This window comes from Coregonus lavaretus, assembly GCF_964263955.1.
Source record: "Coregonus lavaretus genome assembly, chromosome: 17".
NCBI classification, from domain to species: Eukaryota; Metazoa; Chordata; class Actinopteri; order Salmoniformes; family Salmonidae; genus Coregonus; species Coregonus lavaretus.
In genome coordinates, this window is record NC_140004.1 from 8,063,300 (window position 1) to 8,088,055 (window position 24,756).

Below are 24,756 nucleotides of genomic sequence, written 5' to 3' on the forward strand. Positions count from 1 at the left end.
AAATATTAGGGCTAATTTAACGCGTTAGCCGCTAAAGAGATTAGCAGAATGTACATCTGGGATTAGCTCGATAGCAGTGTATCATGGTGTAATGTGTTCAAGCGTTCTTCCAATTCAGAGGCTGTGTTGATTGTGTGTGTGTGTGTGTGTGTGTGTGTTACATGTCTTTATCTATTAACTTATGTTACAGTTGGATCATTAGCAGACAGAGATGTTTTTGAGGAGAGAGAACTGTCTATTGTTAAAGGTGCAATATGCAGAAATTGCTCCGCCATTTCCTGGTTGCAAAAATGTGAATAGTTCACCTAATTTCAGTTTATGTGACAAAACAAGCAAGTATAGTGTAGAGAATCATTGTACCATCTAAACTGCTGTGAAATATATTTTACATGACCCAAAATATTGTAGTTTGGTGTACAAAACCGAAAGTAAAAGATGCAAAAACGAAACTTAAGAACGGGAAGCATAGAAATAGCACACATAGAACAGATCTACCACATCATAGACTTGCTTTCAATAAGAATGACATATCTATAACTCACATTTCTATGTGGATTTGGTCAAAAAGTTACATATTGCAGTCTATTCTATCTGACATTGATTGGATTGGCTGGTAAACTGGACCTAGGCATATCATTAAAGACTAACGTCATATGATACCTCAATTCCACAGCCCTGTATCCACTCTAAACCCACCCCTCACCCCAAACCCCAAACCCTGAACCCATAACATTCGCCTCATGGCACACCCCAACCCACCATTAGACCCTCTACCCCCTGTTCACTCCCCACCCCACCCCAGTTGCCCCCAGGACCTCAGTGGACAGAAAGGCAGGAAACACACACGCGGCACACTCAGCGGAAGGATGTGACATCAGCAGCCACAGACAATTAAAGGTGTAAAGGTGCTTCCTTCCCTAAACTGCTCCCTGCGCTTCCCTAACCCTCCGCCGGAGAGAAAGAGATATCAGTCTTCTGCCCACCTCAACCAGTCAGCGTTTTACCCTTGGGAAGACCATTGGGAAGACCAACAGGTTCCCTCCATGTCCCATGTCATGAAACAAGGCACTTCTGTGGCACAAAGACTTCTGAGAGAAATCTCTCCAGCTTTTAGCCATCAAGAGAGAAAAAATCACCACAACCGCACTTCCCACCATCAGATCTGGATTTCCTCATGATGCAACACGACGCATCGTTGTGATTGCGAAACCTAAACCAAGAGGACTAAAGGCCTCTTTTCTACTGTATAAAAGGTTTCTCAAAACACCAGTTAAGCCTTCTCTAAATGTCCTTCAGAAAAAACAGGAGGGAAAAAAGAGCAAACTAAAGGCTTTATAAAAGATCGTATGAAATTATGGATGAAGTGCATATTTGTGTGGCAGTGTTGGGTGAATAGAGTCCTTTTGAGTTACTATGCTAGATTAAAGCATTATAGGAGAGAGGAGTGTTTGTACTTATGCATTACAGGGTATCCTTTCAGCACCAAAACTGCATCAAGTGGAAATTGGTCTAACAGCTCCAAACAGTACCCTGCACACCCCAGATGAGTATTGAATAGAAAAGAAACAGAAGCCTTGAAATTGCTTTAAATAGAAAACAAAACATATATGAGGAAGTTGATGATGTGTCTCTATTTTGTTTCTGATGTGTAGGGGACAATAAGTCATATTTTTCAGTCAGAGAATATTAGTATGTGTATACTTTTATTAACACGCAATTAGAAAGTGTCATATGCAAGTAATTGTATTCAAATAACAGAGGCTTGGTTATTGACTTACCTAAAAAAGCTACAAGATGTCTATGGCGAAACCTCATCCAGTCAATGAACCTCTGCATTTCCAACTAGCATTCTGTTGCCATGCATTTTTATTAGACCAATGGAAATCCATTCAGCACACAGTGGTCTCCTCTTTCATCTCTGTGTGCTTTGAGAGACAAATAAAACCATTTCAACTCCTCTCAACTCCTCTCTTAGTGGAGAGGCTGGAGGGACCAGGGGCTTTTAAGTCCAGCGCTGCTTACTACTGTATTGTGTTCTGACCTGGTAGAGCAGGGGGGAAAGGAGGAGGAGGGGGAGACAGAGGGAAACAGGGCCCGAATGGCGGACAGGTAGCCATCTGTCAGAGCCAAAATGGAGACAGGTGAGAGCCATCTTTCCATAGCCCATTGCTGACTCCCCCAAGGACGAGGGGACTTGACACAATGCGTCAACCCCCCTTTGAAAGCAGGCCAATAGCTGTAAAACTGCAGCTGCTTCATGGGCCCAATGGAAGCAGCGAGTCAGAGGGAGAGCTGCCGGACAGCTGAATACTGCTCCCTGTCGCCTGCCTGCTGGCTTTTGCTGCATCAGTGGCCATCAGGACTAGCGACTTGACTTGGGGACAGTAGCTACATTTCATGCATGCAATAGCTGATACTGGCCCCACGGACTCATTAACTGTAAGTCGCTCTGGATAAGAGCGTCTGCTAAAATGACTAAACATTTAAATAAATAAATATGATTATCATGGATTGAGTGGGCGATTAAAAATCACAATCAAAGCAGTCACAATATCACAATGGACAATATGGTGAGTTTAGAAGCCAATAATATTATTTGGAAGAGCGGTACGCAAATAATAGAATGTTGTGAATGATAAAGTGTTAATGTAGATGCTGGTTCTCTGGGTGCTGTGGCAGATTATTGGGTGAACAGTAGCTACTCATTAGAATGAAGTAGAAGGGCAGACTGGCGAATCTGATACACCAATATCCGTGACGCAGAGAAGAGCAAAAAAAAGCAGAAGTAGAGGTAACTATGATTTGGAAAGGCCCCAGAAAGGCTCTGATGAATCACTGCTGTGGTGTGAGCATTCAGTTTTTCCATGGCATGAGTAAAGATGAAGAGAGCGATGGATTGAGTAAAAACTGAGTAAAACAATCCTTGCCACACTGTGAAAAGACAGGGTCCTCATTTGTCAACCGTGCGTAAATGTCTTATTAAATTCTTGCGTATGTGGAGATTCGAGCACGCAACATATACACGTTTTCATTAATAAATCAGAGCCATATTTGTGCGCTTGTTAACTAGTGCTACAACCCTGCCTGGAAAACGCCATCCATTCACCTTTTACCATAACAAAAATGGCCTCATTTGCTGTATGATTTGGAGATGTTGGAACTGGGCCATTACAGTTTCTGGATAAATGGTAGCCTAATATTTGTTGTGTAGTGGGAATTAACCAGTCATGTCACAAAAAAGGAGAGACATGCCCTGCAATATGATTATGATTTAGGCCTATATAATAAAAGTCAAATAAATATATTAGGTGACATGCTGCTTTGCGTTCTTCTTACCAGTGGCAAATGCATCTGTTTTAACATTACGCCTACGTTTAAATTTTTTCATTAGCCTACCGTTATTATAATTCCAGTGCATCAAACAATTCCATTTCCCCAAAAAACTTGCAATACAGTTGATCAACCACTAGAAGTTGTTCGTACGCACGGTCTGAGATTTGCGTGGAGATACGCACACTTTCCCAGTTCAGAATGTATAAATACAAACTTTTGCAGGAAAACTGCCACATGCAAGGTATAGTCTTTTTTGAGCACATGCACCTTTGATAAATTAGGCTCCAGGTGAGGGAAGATGGCAGGAGGATGAAGGTGTACAGTGGTGAGGTGGTAGTGGTGGTGCGATGGTTAGGGACATGAAAGCGATTTCATTTGTGGTGGAGAAAGCAACCAATGTTCAACGCTGAATCGCATTGCTTTAGTTTCAGCTGATCACCGCGGCTTCTCCTGCTTCCCCTCTTGCTCTCCACCTGTCTCTCTCTCACGTTGTTTGCCCCACAGTACATTATTGTGCATTCCCTCCCCCCGTCGTTCACCTCAAGCATACACATCTGCGAGGGGTAATGTTTTTCAGCAAGCGTCCAACCGCTGCCTGACATCACATGGTGCCACACAGGCCTACAGGGTCCAGGTGCAACCACCATTTAGACACAGACTGCTGGACTGGAACAGAAAAATAAAACAGACTAGTTTCACACACACACACACACTTTATCCCCAGAGTCTCTAAAGATTTTTTACTTGCTTCAACTCATAACGATGCTGATGAAGTAAACAAACACAATTTTTATGAAACTAGCTTATGGTACTAAGACAGAGAAAGGAGGAGGGGGGGGGGAACAATGCAGAAATAATAAAAGCATTTCCCTTCAGTAACTACTACCCCACCCCCATGATAACAGCCCACGGTCATGTCAGTAAGAACACACAAATCACTGACATATTCCCTCAATTATGTTCTCCGCCAAGGATGACAATGTCTCGTGATATAGTTAGCAATGTTCAGCAGCTCGGGAGTGGGGGTTGGGGTTAGGGTGAAGGTTTAGGGGGTGGGGCTCGCTTTGTCTCCTTTTCAAACGCAGAAAGCTTCCGTGACGTCTCGTGGCGGTGGCGTCTTCTAACACCAGACAACGTGGTTAGACAATGACGATCCGCTGATGATTCCATCACACTTTCTTTCTCTCTTTTTTGCTAATTCTAAATCAGCCTAATTAAAAGCTTTGTTCATTTAGAAATCTCTGATGACAATTTGTTTCACTCTACCCTACAGCAGTGACTGTGAAGAAGATTATACAATGTGATCTTCTGACAGCAATTATTAAATGCTCCCTCCTGGCCCCAATTAGAGACACAAGCTAAAGCTAACATGGCTAACACTCCTGCACGGGTGCCAGCTTATTTTCTATTCACTTTTCACCACCTTCTTTTAGCACTTTCTGTCTTGTATGTGGTATTGTGTTATTGTGTACAGTAATCTATTTTGCATACTCCATTATGGGATTGATTTGCCAAAGTTGCTTTCTTTTTCTTGCCCCTCTGTTCGCCATGGCTAATCCAGAAAGACAGACACAGAAAACAATATGGGGAAGTTGAGGGATATTGGGATCCATCAGCATATTTGGAGATCACACAAAAGTTGCATCATGAGCTGTCTTGGTGTCTATACTAAGTTCTATATGCAAGTGTTTATAGACAATAGACCTATTAGCAGCATCTATGAGGAAACACTAAAACAAGTCATAGGTGCTACTGAGCCGTAACCTCTCTATAACCTCCTCTCTGCTGTAGTGTTCACACATATGTTGGCTATGCTATGAAAGGGGATGGGGTGTCTGGAGTTTGGAGGCAGCGACATAGGCACGGATTGGATCGGTTCGCAGACTCTGACTCTGGAGTGTGTGTGTGTGCGTGCGTGTGCATGTGTGAATGTGTGTGTGTGTGATTGGGGAGGGGATTCGGGGTATACCAGGTCAAGACGGCCTTAAAAAAAAACTGTCATGGCAGCCCCTCACATCAGGCTCCCATGGTAACATTTAGGTCACTAGAAGCTAAATGCTGAGTTGGTCTACCAGAATAGGCAGACTGCTGTAAATGGTCCAGGATATTTTTACCCACCACCTTAACGGACAGAGCCTTGAGCCAAAAAGCTTCCCCTCTGCGCCTTCGGATCATGGCTTGATGATTACCTGTTGCGTGCCATGTATTATATTAGCCTAAATTAGGTTTCAATAAATCAGCCATTCCTCTGCAAGAGTAATGTGGTATTATTTTAACACACTTTGCTCAAACTACAGCAATGATGAACAACAATGCTTTGCATTCCTATTTGTGTAATGGTGGTATTATGTGTCTCTCTCTAACAGTATGGCTGATCTAAAGCGAGAGCCACAGTCTTGTACTGAGACTGTGCACAGCGTGGAGGTAATTTGAAAAGAAGTAGAAGGTTGCACACTTCAACAAGGATGTCCTTCATAAATTCAACCTTCTGTTTTTTTTAAAGTCCCTGTGCTCCATAAGGAAACCGAGTAACCTAGATCGCAGAGTAGAGAGAGAGAGAGAGAGCGAGAGAGAGAGAGAGAGAGCTCTGAAAAAACACAGATTCTGATACCCCAGCCTCCCTTGGTCCCTCCCTGGCTTGTTGGAAAATACATGCTCCAGTCTGCTAGCATGATGTCACAGTTCCTCTTATTTTTTCTGCCTACCGCAAGCTGATTGGGCTGATTATTGGTGAGCATTGTTGCCCTGTTGACGTTGCACATCATTAAACTGCGATTGTTCCAGTTAGTGTTTGTTTAAGCAAGACTGGTGTAATGTTTCCAGGCAGTATCTCTGTCACACACACATACCAGACGCACACACACACACACACACACAAACTGTAAACTTGAGACACACAAAGAGTTTGAATGTCCACACATCCATCATTTAGGTTGTACTACAACATATTGTTTCAATTCAGAGTTGGCCAGAATTTATAGTAAAACATACAAAGAAACAAATACAAAATGGACACTTTTAACTTATCTTGTTGAATGAGTATGTGTATACGTATTTATAACTCTCCCCACAATGATACAAACTACATTATAAACTGGGTGGTTCGAGCCCTGAATGGTGATTGGCTGAAAGCCATGGTATATCAGACCGTATACCACGGGTATGACAAAACATTTACTTTTACTGTTCTAATTACCTTGGTAACCAGTTTATAATAGCAATAAGGCACCTCTGGGGTTTATGGTATATGGCCAATATACCTTGGCTAAGGGCTGTATCCAGGCACTCCGCATTACGTTATGCATAAGAACAGACCTTAGCTGTGGTATATTGACCATATACCACACCCCCTCGTGCCTTATTGCTTAAGTATATCAACGGTATATCAACAGAGTTTAAAAGAAGAGTCAAATCCATACCCAGTAGCTGAGTTGCAGCCTGCTCCTACAGCCCTCTAAGCAACAGTGGGGTGTGTTAGTGAGGGAGGGTAAAGGTTGTGTTGAGTGTGGAGGGCGGGCGGGCGGGCGGGCAGGCGGCATACCTACAGATCACACTCTGTTAGAGGAGCTGAAGGAGGCTGGGAGGCGGCCCCACCAAGCCCAGACCCATGCCAGAGCCAGGCCAAGCCTCTCATTAGACGGCGGCTGGGTGCCGTGCTCCTGCTTGGTGTGGTTAGGGGGACCAGCGAGGGGCTGGCAACTCCACCGTACTCCACTCCCCGCACCATCACAACCCGACCTCATCAAAGACAGCGCTCGTAATTTGTCACTGAAAGCAGCCAATTAACATACTGTATGTTAGGGGAGGAGGGAGGACAAGAGGAGAGCAAGTGAAAAAAGATAGCGTATGATTAAAGAGCCCGCACAGCTGCACAAAATCAAAATGGCAAAAAGAGGTTTGAAAGAGACAGCCCGGGTGATCTGATAAAGCTTACTGCTACTTAACCCCTGCTAGAGAGAAGGAGGAGGAGGAAGAGGAAGAGAGAAGAGAGAGAGAGAGAGAGAGAGAGAGAGAGAGAGAGAGAGAGAGAGAGAGAGAGAGAGAGAGCGAGAGAGAGAGAGAGACAGAGACAGAGACAGAGAGAGAGAGAGAGAGAGAGAGAGAGAGAGAGAGAGAGAGAGAGAGAGAATGAAAAGAGACAAACAAATATTAAATGTCTGCTGCATGGCTACACGTCTTGGCAGAGACACACGTCTCCTCTCTGTACGTGACTATAGCGAAGGCCACTGTATCACACAAAGATGACCCCTCTTGCCAAAAACCCCACTGCCGCTTTGGCTAAGCCCTATTTTTAGCCCACAGCGCACCATGAGAAAATCTGTCAAGGTACTGCCCCCCCCCCCTTTTTGCCACACCAAGTGATACTGTATATTTTAATTTCCCCGCCAGAAACTTTCACTTTCACATTTTATCCTCCTTGCTTGCTTTCAACTCCTCGGTTCTTGAGCTAGGTTTTTTTTTCTGTATGTGTTGTTGTTGTAGGAGTAGTGTGTGATGTGAAGATGTGTGATATTTTGCCTTGTTGTTGGATACCGTGGCAAGCTGAATGTATTAGCACAGCACGGTGAGGCTTTGCTCTTGTTCTCTCCCCCTCCCTCCCTCGTCTCACTGTCGCCGCGCTGGCCCTGTTTCTGCAGCATGTGATCAGATAGGGTGAGAGGGAAGTCTGGGCTTTCTCTGACGTTCCGCTGCCGATTTGTAGATTCAACCATATCACATTCTGCTTTCAATTTGAACTGGCTCAATGAAAAGGGGGGGGGTGTGGACAGAAGCAACATAAAATTGGAGGTTAGGTTGAGGGGGGGAAAAAACAAAAAAGGAAACATTTAATAGTGCTTTCAAAAACGTTTAATCATTTATTTTTTATAATCACTATTATTAGTTATTCTGATCCTAATTTCCATTTGGACTGATGAAAATTATTTATTGAGCCCAGAGATAAAAATATATAAGAAAACAGCAAATGCCTAGAGAGGCATATATATAAATCATGCTTGTGTTTTTTCCCGTCTGCAGTCTTATCCTTGCCATCAACATTTATTTGTTTATTATTTGGGAAGTGAAGAGCTAGCTGAGTAGGGGGAGATTTGGTTCACAAGGCTCAGCTCTGGTCCGACCGTAGAGTACAGTGAAGAACCTGGCTGCTTAGCTGGAGTTCCCCACTCAAATCCCTCTGCTCGGAGCACAGCTGCACCGTTCACATAACCTCGCCTGCCCCCCCTGCCCCCTCCTACCCCCCGGCTAATGATAGCAGAGCACGTCCCCTTCGCTAACCAACAGCTTTTTCCACTTCGCACACTCAAACTGGTGGGCACATATCTCTCCCTCACTCTCTCCCTCTCCTTCTCTATCTCCGTTACTTCCCTTCATTTTTCTCATATTATTGAGTTTTTTTCTCCAGCCTGAGAAAAATCCCCAGGCCACATGACCTCAAGAATGGGCTGAGAATGATGAAGGACCCTCCTCCCCCTCTTCTCCCCCTGACCCACCCTGTCCAGTAAGTGACCCGTCCCAGGGCTGTGTGTGTGTGTGTGTGTGTTTGTAGGGGGGGAAGGCAGCTCTGGGCCCCTGCTGCGCATTATCCCAAATAAACAACTCATTACATGTGTACTTAACCGAGGGGAGCCAGCGAGCATCGGACGCTAATCCCTGTTATCGTTCCCAGCGTTTCTCTTCCGATTAGACTAGAGGGAAGAGGAGCCCAGGAAGGTAGGCAGCTCAACGGTAGAGGAGGAGGTGGAGGAGAAGAAAAAAGATGGAGAAAGGGGAGGAGGGGAGGCAGAAAAGGATTTAGAATTTACTTCCGGCAGAAATTATCAAGAGCTTTTCATTCTTACTCTTTCTCTCTTCCCGCCTCTCCCTCTATCTCTCGATCTATCTCTCTCTCTTCTCTCCCTCTCTTTCTATCTCCCTGTGGAGTTTCGCTCTTCCTTGTTTTCGACCATCTGAGAAGTGGGTCATCGACAGGCTGCATGGCAGCATTTTGAAGAACATAAAAAACACTGTCTGTCCTCTGAGAATAATCGTTGGCTTCTTAAACAAGTAGCCCCATTATCAAATTAAGCTGTCAAAAGCACATTAATAACAGTCAGTACTATTACCTTCAGAAGAAAAAAAACAAATTGGAGAAAACTACTGGTCTATTACTTGATTATTACTAGTGAGGCTTGCCAGCCCTGGATCTCTCTCTCTCTCTCTCTCTCTCTCTCTCTCTCTCTCTCTCTCTCTCTCTCTCTCTCTCTCTCTCTCTCTCTCTCTCTCTCTCTCTCTCTCTCTCTCTCTCTCTCTCTCTCTCTCTCTCTCTCTCTCTCTCTCTCTCTCTCTCTCTCTCTCTCTCTCTCTCTCTCTCTCTCTCTCTCTCTCTCTCTCTCTCTTTCCCTTCTATCTCTCTCCTTCCCTCCCTCTATCTCTTCACAAGGATGCCCTAGTTAATATAATAATGGGCCAACCATTTAGAGGACCACAGTGCACAGTGCTGCTCATTTAGAAAGAGAACAATAACCTGAGGTAAGATGCCAAAGGCAGGGATGGTATGTGTAATGGAATTACTCGCATTGCGTGTGTGCTGTCTATCTAGATCTCCATCCTCCCTCAGAACTGAGTTAATTACTCAGAGGAAGCCAAATTGCTTCTCTAAATGACGTCCTATGGATGCCCTTTGTAGCCAGGACAGGGTGAAGCCCAGGCCCTTCTCTCTGGAGCCAAGGGGGGTTAAAGGCCTCTTTCTCTGGATCCAAGGGAGGCTATGATGGGTGCATGAGGGTAGGACCTCGGACCTCCAGGGCTAACTGAGAGGCAGCAGGAAAAACCAACAGAACTAGTATTTGTCCACTCAGCTCGGATCACTCAACATCATTAATTCAAATGACACGAGGGTGCATGCAGCCCTGCTTTCACTGCCACCTTGACTACTGTATAACTGAACTGAACATCACCAGCAGTTAACAGAAGTGTGATAAATATTAATAAAATCAATTCAAAGATTGATTCCATGCATGTCCTATATATGGGAGGAATTTCAGTAAATGTAAAGTCATTTAAAAATGCCCCACTACATTTGAGACCAGATCACCCAATGACTGAGTGCAGTGTGAAAACAACTATTTCTAAAGGGAGGCAAAGAGTGTCTGTGAGGGTAAAATGAAATTAACATGAAACCTCTGCATATAGATGGCAAAGAACAATGAAGACATCACGCCTCCAGTTTACACACACAGACGCAGTGGGTGTCAGAAAACACTGCTCCAGCGCAACACGTTTTATACTCCTCTCACAACACCACCCTCACAGCCGAATACTGTCATTATTGCTGATAGTCTCAACAATCAGAGAGACATACAATTATCACCAATTCACTCGCCACATTTTCCAAAATGTCACCCTATTCAACCATGCTCAAATCTACACTCTAAGACGACAACAGCAATGTCTCCTACTGTAGAGGAATTTCTCATTGGCTTGACTCTGTCTGATTTTCTCACACCCTCTATGTGAGTCCCATCCTGTTTGGTAGTCCCCCAGGGGGCTGAACTGGAGTAGCCCAGCGAGAGAGCACTGTAATGGGGGAGGGATGTGACGTGGAGGCCCTCGGAGGGCCTGGGACTGTGGAGGAGGGCGACCAGTAGCACTGTAGGTATCCCCCACACTTCCTCAACTATTTATAAACCATGAGCCCAGTACAGGGCCAAAAATAAGACCGGGGCCATTTTTATCCCAAACAATACTGCTCACTCACACACAAATACACATAAACAGGTGGTATTATGCTGAATAGACAAATAGAAAGGTACAACGGTGCCAAAATTAGGAGAATATAACACTATGAACCAAATTCTTAAACCATTAAACAAAGAAATACACCCCCCAGACAAAAGTCAATAACAAGGCAGGGCTATTTCTGTAGGGAGCACTATTTAGGAAGTGTGGGCCGGGTGCCAGTATTCTCCTTAGTGGAGCCTGGGTGTCACTGCAGTGCTGTTCCTATACAAACACTCATTGCTCCTCACCTCCTTCCCTCCCTCTTCAACCCTCTTTCCCCATCCGTTGTCCTATTGTCTGGGCTGACACACACACATACACAAAGGCACTATTATCTATCCTGTTGCCTAGTCATTTTACCCCTACCTATATGTACATAGCTACTTCAATGACCTTGTACACCTGCACATTGACTCCCTGTATATAGCCATGTTATTTTTTATCTTTATCTTTAACTCTGCATTGTTGGAAAAGGACCCGTTATTAAGTATTTCCCTGTTAGTCTACACCTGTTGTTTACGAAGCATGTCACAAATAAAATGTTATAGGCACGCACGCACACACACATAGAGGAGTTATTTGTTTTTCCACTGGGCTGGTCCACAGTGGCAGCTAGGTGAAAGCATCCATCAGCAGAGCCCAGAGAGAGGTTGGTGTTGAGCACAAGGCCCCACTCTGCCCAGCAAACCTTGAAGTGAAGCGCCAGGCTGAAGTTTCAAACAAAGTGCCCCCTCATTCATTATACATGAAACTCCGCACTGCAAATCTCCTTTCCGCAACTCTCTCTTTCCATCTATCTCTTTTGGTCTCTCCTTCTCTCCTTGTCTCCTTTCTCTCGCGCTCATTTTCTCTCTTTCTCCAGAAATTGCATCTATAAAGTATGAACAAAATGAATGACATCACGAGCTGCACTTTGGAGGAGCCACTGTAGGAAAAGCCGATATAGCAAAGCAAACAGCGAGTTGGACAGAAAACCCTTAAAAAGTGACTAGATATATATATAGAGAGAGAGATAGAGAGAGAGCGAGAGAGAGAGAGAGAGAGAGAGAGAGAGAGAGAGAGAGAGAGAGAGAGAGAGAGAGAGAGAAAGATACTGTATTTATATAAGTAATTTTCCCTGTCCGTTCCTACCCCTCCGTGCCAGGCGGTCACACCTACACATGTTTCTCTGTGGACTTGCACAGGAAAGTTACATAATTTCATACGATGGAGCACACTTATCCTAAATGCATATTTCAGCGGCACAAATTCCTATATGGCACTATGAAAACTACCTGAAATTTAGCTGATAAAGTAGCTTTATTAAATGTCAACTAAAGCTTCTAAACATATTATTACCCTAGTATAGAAAATAATTAAACTTGTTTAATTTAATAATGAAAATGAAAAACATTATTGGTGTACCTTATTAGCATTCGGGAATATTGACTTGCTCAAATCCTCATTTCACTCTGAACCAAATTAGTTTCTGAAGATGTACCTTTCTGCGTGGCACAGCTCAATAAGTTATATTTACCTGTTATTATTAATTTGTTGTGAAGTTTTTTCTTTTCTTTTTCGAATGCAACATAAATCTACAACAAAAAAACCCGGAAACATTCTAAACGTCTTCAGACAATCAAAGCTTTAAACTCCTTTTAAAAATGGAAACACATTGCCATTTGTTTAGAACATGGCAGTAGAAAGGGTACATTCTTCAAGACTGTCAGTGTTGTCTAACAGAGAGCAATACAAATAGACTGCCTTCCCAGCTATATAACACCCAGATAAAGTCAGCTTGTCTCTATCTTTTATTCTCTCCTCCTCTCAGTCTCTCTGCGTCTCTCCCTCTCTGTTCCTTTTTTCACCCCGGCACTGTGAGTGTTCGAGACAGCCCTGTACTAAACATTCTTTCGAGGCCGGGCCCTGGTCTGGGAATGGCACAGATGACAGTGGAAAGCAACAGTGTTGTGGACTTTGGCAGGACACTGCTTGGGTAAAGCTGTACGCTCTGCAGAACAGAGGAGGTCTGGATTACTACTGTGACAGTATTATTCACTAAAAATGTCTTCAACAGTGGCCACTGACTCCAACTGAGTACTTCCTGCTTAGAGTTCTAGTGGTTACAGAGCTGTGGCTTGGGGACATAAAATAACCTGGAGCATTAAAAAAATGCACACTTTGTAATCAGCTTGGATCCAACATTATTAACATGAACATATCAGTCAACGATTACAAATCAACTATTATAACAACATCCATTTTTTTTGTAACTGCACAGCGTGTATATGAGGAACTACACCTACGGCTCCATTGTGAACACAGAATCTTCTAAAAAATACCCATTAGTGAGCTGTGAAGCATTGCGGCAGGCATAAGGCAGTGGTGGCAGGCAGTATTGGTGGCAACGGTGGGCTTTCAGATGGATGTTAGAGTATGTGAGGCCAGGGCACAGAGGAACCTCTGTGTGTCTCACCGGACCATGTTTCAGAATGACTCGGCTATATTGCAGGTGTGACAAAGATAAATTACAGTCACTGGAAAATATTTATGCACTTTTCTACCCCCTCCTTTTTTTCTTGTCATTGGGTGAATTCCAACAGCATGCCACACCAAAGCGGGAGGTGGGACTTGCGTCTGAACAGTGAGGGAGAAGTCGTCCCTTGCTACACCACACCATGGCAGAGACACAGGTCAGCCACTGTGTTTTATCATGGAACATGCCTTCCATCTCAGAGTTTATGTGCACCAAGAGCAAACAACTCACCCCTCTGACCCACCCCAAAAAAGGATTTGGAGTTAATTCCAGTTTTATTTCACACTACGTTTAGGGCAGGTAAAATAGACCCTTCCAGATGCAGGCGGGCTATATTTGTTTTTTTGGAGACTAGCTACCCACGTACAGTACGAGGTGTCTGGATTTCGTCTGCAATAAGTCAGCTATTTAAAAAATATATACCACAGGGAAACTATTAATGAAAGTAAACATATAGAATCTAAATAAAACGTGAAGTCTTTAATGCCTTATGTCTGGCTTTTCTAATTCCTGAATACTACATTTCACTGACACACTAGACATATATGAATGCAGTGAAAGCCATTCATATCTACTCTAAACAAATACCACCCAGGCTCATAATATCATTGTCAGACTTACTGGATGCATCGCGTACTGTTTAAAATAAATTCCCTATCCTTCTCTAAATGTTTCACTCCCTCTTACCACATCCAATCCTCCTTTCTCTGTTGTCTTCTCTCCTCCTCTCTCAATCCAAATATTCAAGGGTGGAGGTCTATATGGTGAGCTGCATATGTGGGTGCTTTAGGTGTATCTTAGCCTGGCCTGTATGCAGTTAAAAGCTGGAGCTGGTGATATGATTAGTGTATGTGGTCAGTAGCGCTAAGGTCTGTCCATGCCAGTCCTGTCCTGCCCAGACCACCCACCAAGCAGCTGCCATGATGACCAGGCCTGACAGGTAACAGGAAACAGGAAGAAGCAGGCCGGAAGTCCTGTTAATCTAGTCTAGTTGATCATTTGGAATCCAACACAACATATCTGTCACACGTTATAAGGTGGATCTACTGACTTAAGTCTGCCCAACGGACAGAAACACTTATTTTCTCTCCTACACGCTCTTCAACCGTGTCAATCTCTTTACTATTTAAATTCTGTCTCTTTCAAAGTTTGCCTCTTCACAACTGTTTGTTTTTCCTCGGTTTATCTTTCCAGCCCTCACACTGACACTTTCTTCTGTACCATTCCATCTTTCCAGACATCAATTCCTCCCCTCCTCCATGTGAGAATGAAAGAAAACAGAAATACATTAATTTTTATTGAAATGTGTACCAACAGACACACAAAACTTAGACAAACAAACACAAACACACACACACACACACACACACACACACACACACACACACACACACACTTGCACACAAAAGGAACACCAAACACAAAGCACAGCACAGCTAGAATTCTACTTTATGCAGAAATATTCTAAAATGTGTTTTACAATACAATTAAACATCAAAGCATGAGCTATTCCTCTGTGATCTTTAACACCCTAGTGAACAAACCCCACACACCCTCTTCCACTTACAGTGCTGAGGAAAAGTTGCTGAACGTCGTGGCTAATTACTAGATAGAGACAGAAGACTGCATCGTTATGCAAACCAGGACAGACTCATATCTGCATTCAAATACATGATAAACCATTCAAGGACTACATTATTTTCTTGGCCTTATTTCTTAACTTTATTAGTAATTGCAGCTTAATAAAGATACTGACACAATGCTTGCAAAAAACACAAACACAGGGGAAAATATTCCTAACACGTACAGCAGTTAGGAAAATATAAGTGGGATCTGCACTAAATTAGTAAATAAACAGATGCCGAGGTTGGCTCGGATACTTTTCATGAGTTCTATAAAAATGGTGCACAAAGATAAAGAGAAGAATATTCCTCCCATATCTAGCTATAGAGGGAACACCTGCCGTACAATAACCATGGGCTCACACTGAAACCCCTCGAGTTATCATAAAGCCAAAGTATTTGCATCTGTTCAAACACAGGAGAAAAACACCACTGAGCTATTCCGAGCAGAGCTCAACTCTATTGCACTGTTAATTGTGGATCAAATAGGATAAAAAAATAATAACTGTACGTTTGAGTTCCTGCGTGTATGATCGTTACAGTTAGAGTGGAAAAAGGACCCCAAAATACAATGTCATTTGTGAGAATATCACCTCATGGTGTAAAATTTGATGTGCCCTCCACATCTGAAATATAATTGTTTCGTATATCACTCACGTCTTTAAGCCTAAGGGCATAAAGTGCAATTACTTCAGTATCTACCACCAGATCTTGCAAACCTGTAATCTGCAAATTAAAGTGTTTTACTGACGTTTAACTGAGCAAACTCCGCAAACCCCTTCCAAAACATTTGCAACCATTACTGACAAAAAGAAATACAACTTTAAAGTACAGCAATCCGGCTATTAAATTATTTGCTTAAACATAAACGCTTGTGATGTTTCTATTTATAAAAATGTTTTCATAGATTTACTTTTTCCTTCGTTAGGACGGTAGCCTATTTTGAACCATGCCTTATGTAGCGTATACACATAGGTATCAATGTCGAGACTATTCCCTTCAAATTTAGCAGTCCTTTTAAGAGTTTATGGAGCATGCTAGTGTACGCCTTAAATCAAGCACTCTTTGACAGATTCCCTTATTTCACTGAATGCCAACAGAGAGCTGAACTCTCTCAGGTCATGCTGTTGAATATCAACCAGTAAATATTCTCTTTATTCATAAATTAGTACTAGAAAGCAACATTCTAACTACACTGGCCACTCAGAGGAGGCTGAAGCTGCTTTTTGGGATCACGGCAAAAGCAGTGATCTTGGCTCAAAAGGTGTCCCTTCACTTGAATAAAGCTTTAATGAGGCCCTGGTGTACGGCAATGTGCCCTGACAATTGGCTCAATGCACTGGCCAATCAGAGTGACATGTGACCCCCTAATCCCTCTTTATGAGGAGGCTAAGAGCGTGTTGTAACTGTTGGTTTTGTGAATCAGCAGCCAAAATCCCCAATGATTTGTTAGGAAGGACAGGTCTGAGAAGAGTAACAGAAATAAAGCAGCGCCGGGGGAAGAGAGAGAGAGAGAGAGAGAGAGAGAGAGAGAGAGAGAGAGAGAGAGAGAGAGAGAGAGAGAGAGAGAGAGAGAGAGAGAGAGAGAGAGAGAGAGAGAGAGAGAGAGAGAATGTGTGTGTGTCTCTGAGATTACAGAGCTTGGCTGAGAGAGTCCTCTGTGTGTAATCGTGTGTCCACATGCGAGCGCTCACCTTCCCTCTGAGCAGATTAACCTAACGCTCAATCCCAAGAGAGCAACAGGCGACCATTGATGGTGGGGGTGGGAAGGAAACAGTATAAGCATGAGCGTATGTCCATTATTCCTTGCCAAAGGACAATTTCACCTCGATTATTTCACAACAGAAAGTCAAGAACATCGAGTAATGCAAAATACAATGGCGCCTCAAATCAACCAAACAAATCACACTTTACTGAACTCTACTTAAGCTAATATAACTAATAAAATCAGAGACATTAGCCTTCCACTGAGCTTTGCTTGTATTTACAGTAGTCACAAAACAGCCCAGAGGTGGTAGCAACACTAAAAGCCTCTGGATGTGGCTGTACTTTTCCAGGATGTCTTCACAATCACTGCCTTTACTCAATTACTTTTCACAAAAAAGCAGTTAAATAAAGTTGAATAATTTGCAGAAATCATGGCATTGAGTAAATAGTTAATTTGCCTCTCACATCATGATACTAATTTACAGTAGCCTATAAAAAGTTGTATTATATTAATCTTAAATATACGAGTGCATACAATTATATTGTGCATACAATCTGCATTTGACACACTCAGTCTTAGCTATAGCCTACACACACTGTTTCCCTATGGTAACATAAATGAAATGTACAGAGCCACTATCTAATATGTGAAACATGCCTTACTCTATGTGCAAATATCTCTGAGGGGTTAAATGCCAAAATATGAATGCAATTTTATTTTACATTTCTCAAATCAATGGCAATTGCCACAGGTTATTTGAGGTAGTGTTCCCTGTCCCACCCTTTATGGCAAGCTCAAATTAGCCTGGTAAAAGAGATGGGCAAGCTTCAAGAAAACGGTCTGAAAAAAGTTCACAGAACATTTCTACTGTACCAAAATATATCAATATTGATATTTTATGTATAATATTTATTTTCAATATATTTCTGCAATTAATATAGAGCCCTGATTTACAGCCACCATCTACACTATACATATTATGAATAAGTACTTATATTTCTGATGGGTAGAAACGGCCACATACTATTTCTTCCTTAACCCCCAAGAAAACAGACAAGCTTCCATTTGTCAGAATAGTCATCACTAAGCTATCTACCCTCCACAATTTAGCTACATTGCTTGAGAGCCTTACTTTGCACCAATAATTAATTATCCAGAGACTGAGTATAATTCCACATGGATATTATATAGCTGGATATTTTATCAGACTGTGAAACTTCACATATAAATACAGTAGGGAAGCTGAATCATTTGGCCTGGCAGTAATGTAAGTTAACAGGTGTGACTCATTGTATACTGTTTAAAAAACAGTAAGGTAGAACAATTAACCCTCATCTTGATAATATGCCAGTAAAACATGTCATGTTGAGTTGCATTCATTCAGAATGCATTGGAGAACTTTGTCGAAATGTAAAACGTGTCTATCTAATACAAGCCTAACTTTTGACAAGTTGAATCCAATCTACAAAATGAGCCGCTCATATAACCCTACAATTATTTAATTATTAACAGTACATACTTTCCTAATTTGTGGGTCCCCCAGAAATTGTGAATTTTATTCTGGGTTGTGACGCGTTATAAATGCATAGGCTTCATTAGATTCACACGCGACTACCGGTACAATAATTGAAACTAATAGGCCTATACGAATATTTCAGAGCAATAATTTTTAAATGCTACATAATACAAGTAATATACCGATAATATGAGTCGCTCTAGTAGCCCATTGTGCGCCTGTTGATACGGTGTTGCGATATTGTGGGAAAGAAACACTGCAAGGTCAAAGCACACAAACAAAACCACGAGACAAACCTTGACTCTCGTAAATAGACTCTTTAAAACGCTAATTTGCTGCGTGTAGCCTATCATATGCCTGGAGATACAATGGTCATGGTTACATTGTATAGTTTGTTGGCGGTAACGCGCTTCAAAATAGCGCTCAAGTTTACCGGTGATGTCAAACTGACACATACGATTATAAATAAAGACCCCTTGCTGCTTCCATCGAGATACAACGTGTCCTCAGATATGACAAAGATTTGATAGATGTAGGAGCACGTTACTCACTTTATTATGCATGAAATCTGTCCAGTAAGTGCGAGATACCACAGGCAGTCTCCGGCTGTGTCGTCCCGCCGAATGACAGCGTAGAGGAAGCCGTTGCGTGCCCGGGATGGACTTCGCACAGACGCACTTAAATCCAGCACCAGCAGGAACGCAACATGAAAAAGAACCGTGCCGAAAAGTCGCCTATGTGTCTCTAAAATGACATAAAAAAACTAGTCGGTCTCTCGTCTGAAACTGTAATTGAGAACAGTGAGGATGGTTACTTGGTCTCCAGTGATGTGTCGGCGAAAGGAATGGGACGGTTAAAGCCGTGGACGTCTGTAGCTGATGATGTTGTAAGGGCTGTTTCTGTTCGCTCCCACAATCCTGGTCGAGTCTCTCCCTCACCCTCTCCCAGCGCGAGGAGAAATAATCGGTTTTCCTCCTGAAAGGGGGCGGGCTCACATTTCCCAACTACTTTAATGAAAGAGGCATAGCAATAATGCATTACTATCTCAAACCTGATAAAGAGGACAGACAATTAAGCACTGTGAAAGGACTGTCAGTGTATGATTATGCGACTATGTGCTTTAACTAAATAACCGTGGAGGGTGCGTTTTCAACTAAATGAAATTCAAGTGACCAAACTGTTGTTGTTGTCCTTGTAATATATTGTATTAACTTTATGCACTGACATTAATTAAGCATTAAATATAGTAGACTTTAATCTGTTGTCTTTTATCGGATGCAGCATAACCTATAGGCCTAGATTAAACAGGCACAATACTACTACTACTACCACTACTACTACTACTACTACTACTACTACTACTACTACTACTACTACTACTACTACTACTACTACTACTACTACTAATAATAATAATAATAATAATAATAATAATAATAATAATAATAATAATAATATATTGTTTCAATTTGTCAAAGGATATTTTCTAAAAATATTCCAGATCTTTGAATAAGTAAATGTTTCTGTGAGAAAATTCAATGTTCTGGATCTACAAGAGCTGTTCTGCATCTGCCAATCATTCTCCAGGCCCCAGTTATCTCACAAGATAAGGCCTGACACAGACAGTAAGCATGAGAAAATTAGCAAGTGTTATCCCCCAACCAAATTATTTGAAAACATCCACTCTATTAGTGTGAAGAGAACAATAAAAACACCAAGTACGCCTCTTCAGATAAGACAGAGGAGCCAAACCTATTTGTGAGATGATCCCAGATAGTCCTGGTAATACCAGGGCTCTATTATATTCAAATTATACGCATCTCAGCCTCAAGTTTCTTGAATAGTGGTTGGAAAAATAATCATCTTAATCTCCCGTAGTAAAAAACTGTTGGCCTTTGTGTCAAAAGTCTACCTGGCCATAGACTAGCTTTGCATTATGTTAACCCCTGTACAGGCCTGTCACCTCAGGACTATACAAGGCAAGTCCGAGAAAAAGGAGAAACATGAAATCAGATATAAATAAATCAAGCTTGCTAATCTGCTTGACGGGCGAAGATTACTGCCTGCAACTGAACCCTGTGATGTCCGATAACTCGGGATACCACCTTGACATCACATGACCCTTTCATCTTTAATCGCATTTCCTGTGGCCAAACCCCATAATAATTGATAGGGTCATAGATTAACTTTAACATATCATATCACTTTGTATAGGATAGTTGAATGACATGGGATAGATTAATCTGAGCGCTATGATGATCATTTGTGGAGCCTTGCTCACGGGGTGGTGCCAAGTATCTTTATTGTGACGTGTGTTGTGGGTTGCTATGGAGTGACAGACTGTACAATTTATGGGAGATTGTACCCACCACATTCACTATTCCTTCGTTTCCAGTCGTCAATCTCTGTGCCCTTTGTGGTGTGTGTGTTGTCTGTAGTCTGTCAGTGATTCATCAGAAAGGTCCTGGTGAGTTTCAGTGTTTGAGGTCGTCTTCGGTTGGTTGGCACCTGGCGAGATCAGAGGAAGGTAATCAGACTGGGAGAATGCTGGATAAACCAGTCACTTATACAAGAGCATGTGTGAGATGTAAATACTATATTGAAAGTATAACAATTATTATGAAAGGTGACCTGAAGTGGCCAGGATCTAGAGGGAGAAGTCTATGGTAAAGAGACTTGCTGTGTCAACACACTCAAATGACTGAACTTACTTGAGGGTGTTGCAAATTAGATGGAATGAGGGTTTTCCCCTTGTGGTGGATGAGCTACAGTCACTATAGCTACACAGTGTATAACTCAATGGCGCCTGGACAATATGAAAATAGTTATAAAGTAGTCATAAGCACTGTCTGTGCTCTGCATCATGGGCAAACACTATGTGTATGTAACATTATCATATCATTTACATTAGATAACTTTAGATAGGGATTTAGTTATTATAGCACTACACCCCTTTTATCTTGCCACCCACTGGAATGTTGAATGTTGTCCGTTAATCAACTAACCATATTTGAGTAAATCTAATTCCCCTAGTAATATGTCATCTAATTGAAGCAGGGTCACGGAGCAAAATACACAGCATTCCTTTGCTTTTAACATGACCCGACATGGAAGATTTAATATGTGTACAGACAGTACCAGTCAAAAGTTTGGACACACCTACTCATTCAAGGGTTTGTCTTTATTTTTACAATTTTCTACATTGTAGAATGATAGTGAAGATATCAAAACTTTGAAATAACTCTTATGGAATCATGTAGTAACCAAAAAAGTTTTAAACAAATCCAAATATATTTTCTATTTGAGATTCTTCAAATAGCCACCCTTTGCCTTGATGACCGCTTTGCACACTCTTGGCATTCTCTCAACCAGCTTCACCTGGAATGCTTTTCCAACATTATTGAAGGAGTTCCCACATATTCTGAGCACTTGTTGACTGCTTTTCCTTCAGTCTGCCTTCCTACTCATCCCAAACCATCTCAATTGGGTTGAGGTCGGGGGATTGTGGAGGCCAGGTCATCTGATGCAGCACTGCATCACTCTCCTTCTTGGTCAAATAGTCCTTACACAGCCTGGAGGTGTGTTGGGTAATTGTCCTTTTGAAAAACAAATGATAGTCCCACTAAGCCCAAACCAGATGGGATGGTGTATCGCTGCAGAATGCTGTTTTAGCCATGCTGATTAAGTGTGCCTTGAATTCTAAATAAATCACAGACAGTGTCACCAGCAAAGCACCCCCACACCATAACACCTCCTCCTCCATGCTTTACGGTGGGAAATACACATTCGGAGATCGTCCGTTCACCCACACCGACATGGCGGTTGGAACCAAAAATCTCCCATTTGGACTCCAGAACAAACGACAAATTTCCACCGGTCTAATGTCCATTGCTCGTGTTTCTTGGCCCAAGCAGGTCTCTTCTTATTTTTGGTGTCCTTTAGTAGTGGTTTATTTGCAGCAATTCGATCATGAAGGCCTGATTTACACAGTCCCCTCTGAACAGTTGATGTTGAGATGTGTCTGTTACTTGAACTCTGTGAAGCATTTATTTGGGCTGTAATTTCTGAGGCTGCTAACTCTAATTAACTTATCCTCTGCAGCAGAGGTAACTCTGGGTCTTACATTCCTGTGGCCGTCCCCATGAGAGCCAGTTTCATCATAGCGCTTGATGGTTTTTGCGACCGCACTTGAAGAAACTTTCACAGTTATTGAAATGTTCCGTATTGTCTGACCTTCATGTCTTAAAGTAATGATGGACTGCCATTTCTCTTTGCTTATTTGAGCTGTTCTTGCCATAATATGGACTTGGTCTTTTACCAAATAGGGCTATCTTCTGTATACCCCCCCCTACCTTGTCACAACACAACTGATTGTCTCAAATGCATTAAGAAGGAAATAAATTCCACAAATTAACTTTTAAGAAGGCACACCTGTTAATTGAAATGCATTCCAGGTGACTACCTCATGAAGCTGGTTGAGAGAATGCCAAGAGTGTGCAAAGCTGTCATTAAGGCAAATGGTGGCTTTTTGAAGAATCTCAAATATAAGATATATTTGGATTTGTTTAACACTTTTTTGGTTACTACATGATTCCATATGTGTTATTTCATGGTTTTGATGTCTTCACTATTATTCTACAATGTAATTTTTTTTTGTAAAAATTAAGAAAAACCTTTGAATGAGTAGGTGTCCAAACTTTTGACTGGTAGTGTATATCCACAGTATATAGGCCTATATTTCCCATGAAACCACATTAGTGAGGCTGGAGCACTAGTATTCTTTGCATGTGAACTCTAATGAGCAAGTACAAGTCTGCTAATGAAGCAAATAGGAGCTCCATGTCTAAGTTACTACAGATTTTTAGAGAAGGTTACCTGGATAGGGTGTTTTTATTAGTTTTTTGTGGATCCCACTGTCCCATCCTGACACACTTTTATTGTGGCTTCCTTCCCTTTGTCCCCCCATGAGAAATCCCAACCTGTACATATGTAGCACTTTAGGGGAATTGACAGTCACCTGAATATAATGTACTGTTTGCCAGAATAATTATGCTATTTCAAATATGTCACTCTGTATATACACACTGTAGGCTTTTGGTTGAATGCAATTTCATGAAGTTTGGCATGCATTGTGCATAGAGGAGACGAGGAAAACGGTGACTGGATGTGAGTCAAACACACAAGTGTGGTTACTGATATTGATCTTACTCAGATTGTTTCTGAAGAATTCTCTGTCAGTGACTTCATAGCATGTGACACATAATAGGACTGCCTGATGTGTGTGGTTTTTGTAATGGGTAAAAGAAAGGGAGCCTGTCTGCCTTTCCCAAGAGCACAATAAATGCCAACACATTTCCTGGGCAAACAGGAACAGCCCAGGCCAGGTGTAATCTGTTGTCGATCATGCTCACGTGAAAACATAATCTGCCTGTCACAGTTGATAATGTTGTCAAGCACTCAGTCCTACTCCAGAGAATTGGCTAGCGCTGCAGTGACATATTTGAAGTTCTGCAGCTCTGTCTGAAGAGGCTTCCCATTGTTGGTGTGTAACAGTCTCTCTCTGTCTCCTATTCCGTAATGAGTTGGAGAATGACAGGTGTTATTTTTACATTGGCTTGACTTTACATGATGAGACCAAACGCATTGTAGTGACCTACAGGCCAACTTCACACAGGATCCACAAGGCTATAGATCATGTGTATGTGTGTGTGTGTGTGTGTGTGTGTGTGTGTGTGTGTGCGCGTGTGCATGTCTCTGTGTACCACACCATAATCTCCGTTACTGTGCTTAAACAATAGCGGAGGTGCCAGAGAGCTCTAGATCAGTCCACCATATGTACTGGCTATTGATCTCATGGAAGATACATCAATACAATACTCACTGCACAGTGCACAGGAGAATATTCAGAGACAAAGATATACACTGTAGGATCTTTCTCTTCCCCTCTCTGCTGCAGTATTTGTGTAAGTGATCCAAAGCATTACATTACATATCATTTTGTCTGCCTTATTAATAAAGCCCATAATGAAACTCTGAAGGCAATATCATTAGTAATTACAGTTGTAGAATGATACCACTGTACAGTATAATTAGAAAAGCAAGGGCGAGAAAGGCACTTTTTAATTAACAGATGCCTTATGCCTTTATGCAAGACAATTGTGTTTAATATGTATTTCTGTACACAATCGAAATAGTTTCCCACATTTCCAGGGTGAGATTCTGACAATATTGTGCAACCACGTGCAGTTGCATGTGGTGAATTATGAAAAGGCTGTGTAGCGCTCACTGTATACACTGTATAAAT

The 24,756-nt window shown here is 42.1% G+C and overlaps 1 protein-coding gene across 1 annotated transcript in view; it reads right to left on the reverse strand.

Moving 5' to 3' along the window:
• The window catches only part of mef2cb (myocyte enhancer factor 2cb), an 86,017-nt gene extending 66,693 nt beyond the window's left edge, over positions 1 to 19,324 (reverse strand). The window contains exon 1 of the mRNA XM_084181025.1: positions 19,004 to 19,324. The gene's annotated coding sequence lies outside the window, so the exon portion shown is untranslated. The remainder of the gene's footprint in view (positions 1 to 19,003) is intronic.
• Positions 19,325 to 24,756: the final 5,432 nt, after the last annotated feature.